Source organism: Babylonia areolata, chromosome 19 (genome assembly GCF_041734735.1).
Source record: "Babylonia areolata isolate BAREFJ2019XMU chromosome 19, ASM4173473v1, whole genome shotgun sequence".
Taxonomy (NCBI): Eukaryota; Metazoa; Mollusca; class Gastropoda; order Neogastropoda; family Buccinidae; genus Babylonia; species Babylonia areolata.
The window spans coordinates 8,963,436-8,973,435 of record NC_134894.1 but is presented as its reverse complement, the minus strand read 5'-3'; positions in this window follow the sequence as shown (position 1 = coordinate 8,973,435).

The window sequence follows — 10,000 nt, the reverse complement described above, 5'->3', positions numbered from 1 at the left end:
ACCAGTACAGACCTGCACATCATCAAACAAGACTAAATCGATCCATACAAAATCAAACCTTAATTATAACTTTCCAATGATTTGCCTGTTCGTCTGTCTGTCCGTCTGTCTGTCTCTGTCACACGCACTCTCTCTCTCTTTACATGTCTGTCTGCCTGTGAGTGGTATTACTCTCACACCGTTCATCCTAAATCCCCGATGCACAGATATAGCAAGCTTACACCTGCCATAGTCCCAACACTGGCATTCAAAAGGAAAGTGTCAACGTTGGACCACAATGGGATCAGAGCCTGTATTCATGCTAGGTCACTCCAGTGGTGTTCAATAATGCCTTCTCTGGTTCAACATACTCATGATACTACAGGTCAAGCCCCTTGTTGATGATAATAATTACGTCACGGAGCCAGACTGAGTTAGCGTCCCCCGAGATACCCCCAGCACGTCCCTCACTCAGGCAGGATGAATCACATCAAGGCTTTCAGAATGTGATGATGTGCATCCCTCGAGTCGCCGGTACAGTGGTATTATGAACAAAACCAATCATTTCTCGCCAGTTCAGTGATATTATGAACAAAACCAATCATTTCTCGCCAGTTCAGTGATATTATGAACAAAACCAATCGTTTCTCGCCGGTTCAGTGATATTATGAACAAAACCAATCATTTCTCGCCAGTTCAGTGATATTATGAACAAAACCAATCATTTCTCGCCAGTTCAGTGATATTATGAACAAAACCAATCATTTCTCGCCAGTTCAGTGATATTATGAACAAAACCAATCATTTCTCGCCAGTTCAGTGATATGAACAAAACCAGTCGTTTCGCCAATTGTTTCTTCCTCCATGCGGCCAACGCCTTGCCTCTGGAACCGACCCAAAGCAAATGAAAACGAACTGTACAAGTATCAACAGACCTTAGTCATCGGCCCCAGATCTGATATGTAGTGCGTGGTGTATATTCGAGAGAGCATACGCATTGGTGTGATGTGTGTGTGTGAGTGTGAGCATTCTTATGTATCTAAATTTCCAGTGTATTTGTGTTAGTATTTGATTTCCATTTCTTATTACCACTTTTTGTGTACTGTCTCCCAAATATTCCTTGTACGCTTGGTAATGAGAACATGTTCTGCTCTCTTCTGTTCTAATCTGTTTTAAGTGTGTGTGTGTGTGTGTGGGGGGGGGGGGGGGGGGGGGGGGGGTTCGTCCGTCGGGATCGACGAGGACCATCTAGTCATCCTGGGGGTGGGTGTGTTGGGCTCTGTGGGTGCGCAGATGACTGGTCAGGCCAATCCGCGCCCGGAAGGTTCTGACGCAGTGTGGACAGGGGATGGTGGCGGCTGTCGGGGACTTGCTGGCACTGCTTTTCCTGGCCTGTGCGTTGCTCTGCTGCAGCGATTCTGTTGGCCTCACAGGATTTGGCGCCTTTGTGGACAGCTGAACGCCACTTTGGTCTGTCCATTGCATTCAGCTCCCATGTGTCGTGGCTGATGTTGAAGGCCTTCAGAGAAGCTTTCAGAGTGTCTCTGAAGCGCTTCTTTTGGCCTCAATGGGAGCGCTTGCCATGTTGGAGTTCGCCGTACAGCAGTTTCTTGGGGAGCCGGTGGTATGGCATGCGAACTACATGGCCTGCCCAGCGCAGCTGGACCTGCACCAAGATGGTGTAAATGCTGGGCAAGTGTGCATGAGTGAGCACCTCTGTGTCAGGGATCTTCTCTTGCCACTTTATGCCGAGAAGTTTTCTGAGGCTGGTGGTATGGAAGTGGTTCAGCTTTTTGGCGTGGCGTTTGTAGACCGTCCATGATTCACATCCATAGAGCAGTGTGGTGAGAACTATGGCCTTGTATACTTTGAGCTTCGTCTCCAGGGTGATGCCTCTCCTGTTCCAAACGTTCTTATGGAGTCTCCCGAAGGCAGCGCTGGCTTTTTAAATAGTCATGATGAATCTGCCAACTCCAAAAACCTTGACTGGAAATCCAAACACCACGGCAGTGAAAGCGAAATCAAGAAGCCCACACGCCACCGTGAGATGCTGGCATGATATGCCACTGGATTTGGAATATTTTCTTCTGTATTTGGATAGACGGATAAGGATGGTGACGATGACGCTAAAGAAGTCCATTAATCAGGTTTGGGACAATATGACATGGCTGCTGCACGCTCTATGTTTCGGTTAACGATACAAACTACCGTCAAACAGACCCGAGAGATACAGAAATTCTGCTGTGTTGGTCAGGAAATTTGAACAACACTTCCAAAGACGTAACCGTGGATCGGTGGCATTCAACGGCGTGGTCCCAGTCTCTCCGCTGAAGCCAACAGCACACACAGCTCTTGGTATGGGCCCACCACGATCCAGAAAGTCCGACATAAACAATGATGTTCTCCTGACAGCGTTCCTTTCTTTCATTCCGCATCAGCCCTTCCAGTCATCAGTCCACGACTGCAACCATTTCACTTGGGTGGCTGATCTCTCTCTCTTTCCCTTTCTCTATCTGCCTTTCTCTGTAGCTCTCTCTCTCTCCCTTTGCCTGTCTTCCTCTGTATGTCGCTCTCTCTCTCTTTCCCTTTGTCTTCCTCTGTATCTCTCTCTCTCTCTCTCTCTCTGTATATTTAAACAGAGACTTGTTGATATGTTCATCCAAGAATGGACTGGTGCTGTCAGAGACCTGATATATATGAAATTTATAAATCATTTAAGACTGTCTTTGAAAAAGAGAGATATGTTTTGGATATGGATACCTATTGTTTCCGCGTTGCCATTACACAAACATGATTCAACGTTCTACCACTCAACAACAATGTACATCGATACAGTCATTCAGATCAGGACAGAGCATGCTCATTTTGTAGGGATGAAGTTGAGAACGAGCAGCACTTTTTATTCAGCTATGAAGATTTGAGGAAGAGAATATTTAAAGAATCGGCTACTCCTCTTGCATGTGTTACTTGGAGCAACAAATTTCAACCATAGACATAATGTATCAAGATATATTTTCCATGCTATCAATACAAGGAAAAGGTTAATCTGCAGTCAATGATCAAGCATGGTGAAGTACCATATAAAAACATATTTCTATATGATGGGCACATTGTTTAAGTATATAATTATTCATTCAGTTTGTGCTTGTTTTTGTTGTTGTTGTTGCTGCTATGGATAACACAATGTTATATGCAACCCCACCGACCCACCCTTCCCCATTGTATTGTGGCTAAAGGCCGATGTACATTAAACTTTCTGAGTTCTGAGTTCTCTCTCTCTCTCTCTCTCTCTCTCTCTCTCTCTGTTTGCGATTCTCTGACACCCCTCTCTCTGACTGTCTCTCTCTCTCTCCCTTTCTCTTGCTCTCACACTCTCTCTACTTCTTAGCGATTCTCTGACACTCCCCTCTCTGACTGTCTATCACTCTCTTTCTTTCGTGCCCCCCCAGAACTGTCTATACAAAGCAAAATCCTTCCTCTACCATCTAGATGGAAAGCAGACTGCGCAACACTGGGAAGGCCGTACACACCATTAGCGCTTTCACGTTCTGTGTAATCCGATTTGGTCACGTGGGAAAAAATGTGTCCCCTCTCCAGGCTGAAAGAGAAGCTGGAACTGATTCAATCCTATCCCTTGCAGCCACTCCGACCTCTGCCTTTCGTGCTTATTCATCTATTTCACCTCTCTCTCTCTCTCCCCTCTGCCTTTCGTGCTTATTCATTTATTTCATCTCTCTCTCTCTCTCTCTCTCTCTCTCTCTCTCTCTCTCTCTCTCTCTCTCTCTCTCCCCTCTGCCTTTCGTGCTTATTCATCTATTTCATCTCTCTCTCTCTCCCCTCTGCCTTTCGTGCTTATTCATTTATTTCATCTCTCTCTCTCTCTCTCTCTCTCTCTCTCTCTCTCTCTCTCCCCTCTGCCTTTCGTGCTTATTCATTTATTTCATATTCATTTATTTCCTATCTCTCTCTCTCTCTCTCTCTCTCTCTCTCTCTCTGCCTTTCGTGCTTATTCATTTATTTCATCTCTCTCTCTCTCTCTCTCCCCTCTGCCTTTCGTGCTTATTCATTTATTTCATCTCTCTCTCTCTCTCTCTCTCTCTCTCTCTCTCTCTCTCTCTCTCTCTCTCTCTCTCTCTCTGTGTTTCTCGTAAGGTTGGATACCTATCGAGATATGAACAATGGACACATGGTAACGAAAAGGTAAGAGTTGCAAATGTGTATAAATATCTTGGAATTTTCTTTTCATCTAGACTTTGTTTCACTTTTGCATGCCGGAATTTAGTCAACAGGGGTAAGAGAGCTGTTATGATCATTTTACGTGTCACGTATAGACTGGACTGTAGCTCTTTTCCTATATTTGTAATGCTGTTTGATTCGCAGGTACAGTCAATCCTACATTATGGTGCTGAAATATGGGCGTTTGAGAATGGGAGGGATATTGAAAGTTTACATTTATTTGCAATGAAACATTTTCTAAATGTTGGTAGTCGGGCACCAAATGACCTGATTTATTGAGAACTTGGCAGGTACCATATATATTTGAATACCTATGTAAAGTGTATTAGCTATTGGCTGAAATCGACTGGAATGGGTATCCATAGATTACCCCAAAAGATGTATGACTCTCTTTTATTTCGATACTAATGGAAAGAAGACATGGGCTACAGGCATACAACATTGTTTGTAAACTTATGGATTTGCATATGTGTGGGATAACCAGGGCGTCGAACATATAAGGGGTTTTAAACAAAGAATTATTGACTGCAGATGGTAGGACTGGCATGACCACATTCAGAATAGTAACAGATTTAAGGAATATAGGATGTTTGAATTTACCAATCTTGTAGAACCATACATTGAAATTACAATGAACAGATAAGTCAAAATTAATGTGCTTTAATAAACCTGAGATTTGGTGTCTCAGACATTGCTCGTCATCGTTATAGATTTAGTGATAGAAGGATTGACTCAATGCTTTGTCGATTATGTCATGACTGCAAGGAAGATGAAACTCATTTTATGTTTTGTTGTCCTGCTCTGTATGATTCAAGGATGAAGTATATTCAGCCAAAATATCTTCATAATCCATGTCGTTTTAGATATAATTTGCTTATTTCCACCAGGAACGAGATTGTACTATCTAATCTGGCGTTTTACGTTTATAAAGCTTTGAAACGATTACGTATGGTCACAATTTGGACTATACAACTGAAATAATATGAATATCTATAATCATTATCATTTCTTTTGTTTTCGTTTCTCTTGTTTTTTCTCCAGTTATAAGAGGCACTTGTGTTAATCTTCTTGGAACTGCAAAAAAGACTCCTCTTCCTTCTGCCTACACTTTATCTGAATGTCTTCTCCTCTTTCTTTTTCGACAAAGTCCAAAATATTCGTACCATCTTAGACCAAATGTCTTTCCAACCTGTTCATCCTGATCCTCAATTCAGCGGCACTCCTCTCCATTCCCTTAATCCATTGACTGAAACAGATGTCCATGAAATCCTGAAAGAAATGGCAATAAAATCCTGTGATCTCGATCCTATACCAGCCTCGGTCTTTACCCAGTGTGTCTCACAGCTTCTCCCCACAATCACCAATATTGTCAACTCATCCCTTCTCACTGGAACGTTTCCATCCACTTTCAAAACTGCAATCGTCCGGCCTCTTCTGAAGAAACCAAACCTTGACACAAACATTTTGAAAAACTATCGACCAGTTTCTAATCTTCCATTCATGTCCAAACTCCTTGAAAAAGCTGTCCTCAAACAGCTTAACAACCACATTTGTATCAACAATCTCATCCACCCATTTCAGTCCGAAACCACTCTCCTCCACATTCTGAACAATCTACTGATAGCGTCCGACTCAGGAAAAATTTCCCTTCTCACTCTTCTCGACTTGTCAGCCGCCTTTGACACGATAGACCATTCAATCCTTCTTTCCCGTCTTCATTTTACATTTGGTATCAACAGCACTGTTCTAAACTGTTTCAAATCTTATCTCACTGATCGATTCTAGTCTGTCATTGTTGATCATTTCCAATCTGAACCCGTTAAAATCGAACATGGAGTCCCACAGGGATCTGTTTTAGGCCCAGTGCTCTTCTCACTGTGCACTGCTCCTCTCGCTGAAATTATCAACCGCCATAATATCAGTCATCATTCTTATGCTGATGACACTCAACTCCAGAAGAGTGATACCCCTGAAAAACTGTTGTCGCTCTTGCAAGAAACATCCAACTGCTTCCTGGACATTCACAACTGGATGACTCGAAATAAGTTACAATTGAACGCGGACAAAACTGAAGCAATGATCATAGGAACTAAACAAAAACTGTCTTCCATCACAGTTGACACAATCAAACTTGGCAGTACATCCATCCCTCTTTCCACGTCAGTCAGGAACCTCGGTGTTGTCCTGGACAATACAATGTCCATGCAAAAATTTAACAGTCAGACATGTCAGTCCTGCTACTGTCAACTACAGCGCATCAGTGCCGTCCGGAAATATCTGTCCACTGACGCAACATCTAGACTTGTCGTTTCTCTCATTCTCTCTCGCCTTGACTACTGTAACTCTCTATTGTCTGGTTTGCCTGCTTCATCCATTCAATCCCTTCAGCGCATACAAAACTCTGCTGCCTGACTCGTCCTCAGAAAGAAAAGATCTGAGCACATCACTCCTCTTTTGCAACATCTCCACTGGCTCCCTGTCTCACACCGAATAAAGTACAAGATCAGCACTCTATGTTATAAATGTATTCACAAAACTGCCCCTTCCTATCTCTGTGGCTGTCTTCACCTCTACACTCCATCTCGCTCACTACGATCGGCTTCGGATCCACTCTGTTTACGCATACCCAGATTCAAACGCTCGACTGTTGGCCGCCGTTCTTTCTCTGTCTCCGGACCTTGCGATTGGAATGAACTTCCTTTTTCGCTTCGTCAAGTCTCCACTCTCAGCTCTTTCAAGTCTGGCCTTAAAACCCACCTCTTCCCAAAATAGCCTCCCTTGCCTGCCCTTCCTTGTCTTTAGTTTCTACAGTTTTAGAGTTATGCATGCGGGTGAATGACTGGTGCGAAAGCGCTTTGATTTGTCTCTGTACAAGATTCAGCGCGATATAAATACCATTAATATTATCATTATTGTTATTATTATTATTATTATTATTATTATTATTATTATTATTAATATTATTATTATTATCTGTGTTATTGCTGTATGATTGCCCCCTCCAGTAATGGGCCTTGGCCTAAACTGAATAAAACATTTCGCATTCGCATTCGCATTCTCTCTCTCTCTCTCTCTCTCTCTCTCTCTCTCTCTCTCTCTCTCTGTGTGTGTGTGTGTGTGTGTGTGTGTGTGTGTGTGTGTGTGTGTGTGTGTGTGTGTGTGTGTGTGTGTGTGTGTGTGTGTGTGTGTGTGTGTGTGTGTGTGTGTGTGTGTGTGTGTGTGTGAATGAGAGCGAAATTGTGTGTGTGTGTGTGTGTGTGTGTGTGTGTGTGTGTGTGTGTGTGTGTGTGTGTGAATGAGAGCGAAATTGTGTGTCTGTCCTCTGTCTCCTTCTCACTCTGTCTTTCCCATCTTCATTGAGTACTTACCAAAATGGCCTGACTGCGTTGTGCGTGACTGGCCAATGCATGAGCATGAGCCTAAAACAATAAGCATATAAATACAACACACAAGAGGTAAAGACAGACACACACACACACACACACACACACAGAGAGAGAGAGAGAGAGAGAGAGAGAGAGAGTATAATGAAATCACATAAGAATTTCACCGTTTTTGATGTTTATGCTCGGACGTTCAGGGACGGTGTCCTTGGTCACAGTCAAGGGTTGAAAAGGCACGTGCCACACGATACTCTGCTGGTGGTGGTGGTGGCGGCGGGCGGAAACAAAACGAACACTGGAATATGAATGAGAAAGCACTTTTCAATGGTGACTCTATTTTGTTCATCGATATCAATCCGTTCTCACTCCCTGTCTCTCGTTCTCTCTCTTATTTGCATGCTGCGCTTGCTTGCACGTGTGTATGTGTGTGTGTGTGTGTGTGTGTGTGTGTGTGTGTGTGTGTGTGTGTGTTCGTAGGGAAGAGGAAAAGAGAAAAGGCAGAAAACTACCAAAAAATGCATGCCTAACATGCAATAACATTTAACAGTAACAATTCGATAATGATGATGATGATGATGATAATAACAAAACAAACAAACCATTAACATAATTCTGAAATACATCAAAGGAATGTTGAAATAGGGCTATGAACTAATGTGTGTGTGTGTGTGTGTGTGTGTGTGTGTGTGTGTGTGTGTGTGTGTGTGTGTGTGTGTGTGTGTGTGTGTTTGTGTGTGTGTGTGTGTGTGTGTGTGTGTGTGTGTGTGTGTGTGTGTGTGCTTGTGTGTTTGTATTTGTATTTGTATTTCTTTTTATCACAACAGATTTGTCTGTGTGAAATTCGGGCTGCTCTCCCCAGGGAGAGCGTGTCGCTACACTACAGCGCCACCCATTTTTTTTTTTTTGTATTTTTTCCTGCGTGCAGTATTATTTGTTTTTCCTATCGAAGTGGATTTTTCTACAGAATGTTGCCAGGAACAACCGTTTTGTTGCCGTGGGTTCTTTTACGTGCGCTAAGTGCATGCTGCACACGGGACCTCGGTTTATCGTCTCATCCGAATGACTAGCGTCCAGACCACCACTCAAGGTCTAGTGGAGGGAGAGAAAATATCGGCGGTTGAGCCGTGATTCGAACCAGCGCGCTCAGATTCTCTCGTTTCCTTGGCGGACGCGTTACATCTAGGCCATCACTGTGTGTGTGTGTGTGTGTGTGTGTGTGTGTGTGTGTGCATGTATGTATGTGTGTGTTTGAGTGCGACCATGTATGGACGTGTGAATAAGTGTGCATATCTGTCCCTTCTGTGCAGACGTTTTGGTGAGTGCTACACGCATCGAAAGCTGGTATGTGAGTTCACTCCTTTCCCCTTGTCAATGCTGATTTCGCTGCTTGTTCTCTGCGCTCTGACTGACACGACCTTTTGAATAAGTGTGTATATCTGTCCCTTCTGTGCAGACGTTTTGGTGAGTGCTGCACGAATTTGTCGATGTCAGCATTGTTCATCCAGTTGTGTTGAAATTGTGCGTGATTGTGACGAATTTGTCGATGTCAGAATTGTTCATCCAGTTGTGTTGAAATTGTGCGTTATTGTGAAGACTTTGCCGATGTCAGAATTGTTCATTCAGTTGTGTTGAAATTGTGCGTTATTGTGAAGACTTTGCCGATGTCAGAATTGTTCATTCAGTTGTGTTCCACCCAAGACACACTAGTGTCCCATCGAGTTTCTCTACCCGGGGGGACGGGAGGGCGGGGGAAGGGGGGGGGGGAGGCGGGGGGGGGGGGGTCTGTCCCCATACCATTTCTGTTCATAAACTTGCCGTAATCCCCTGCGGAGACGACCAGCAGATATGAACGACAAGCCGCGCACGCATGGCATTGACTGCCGTTGGGGAAATGACTGTAGAGAGACAGAGACAGAGAGAGAGAGAGGAGAATTCAATCGGAACGTTTTTACTAATGGAAAAGGGAATAAACACAAAATTCACAGTCTTCACCCTTCCCCCATAAAAGAAAATATACAGATTAGTTTAGGGAATACAAGAAATAAAGAGAAAAAAAGAGGATGGAAAAAGTAAATACATACATACACCACATGACAAACAACATCAACAAAAACTACAAGAGAAAAATGAATTAACAGAGAGCCTTAAGCAGATCACACCACACACGTACATTACATGTTTTTCTTCTTGGCACCTCTACTCAATAAGATCCGAAGAAGTAGAAGCTGATGGTACGGTCCACCGGCAGTAACTCTTCATCCCCCGTGACAGACAAAGTGGAGATAACTTGTTTTCCACTTACCGCTCCCTGCCAGACACCCCCTGTTTCAGGACAACGGCTGTGCTGATGTTGGACTCTCTATTCATTTGGCGCAGACACGGTAATAAGACATCGGGACTGG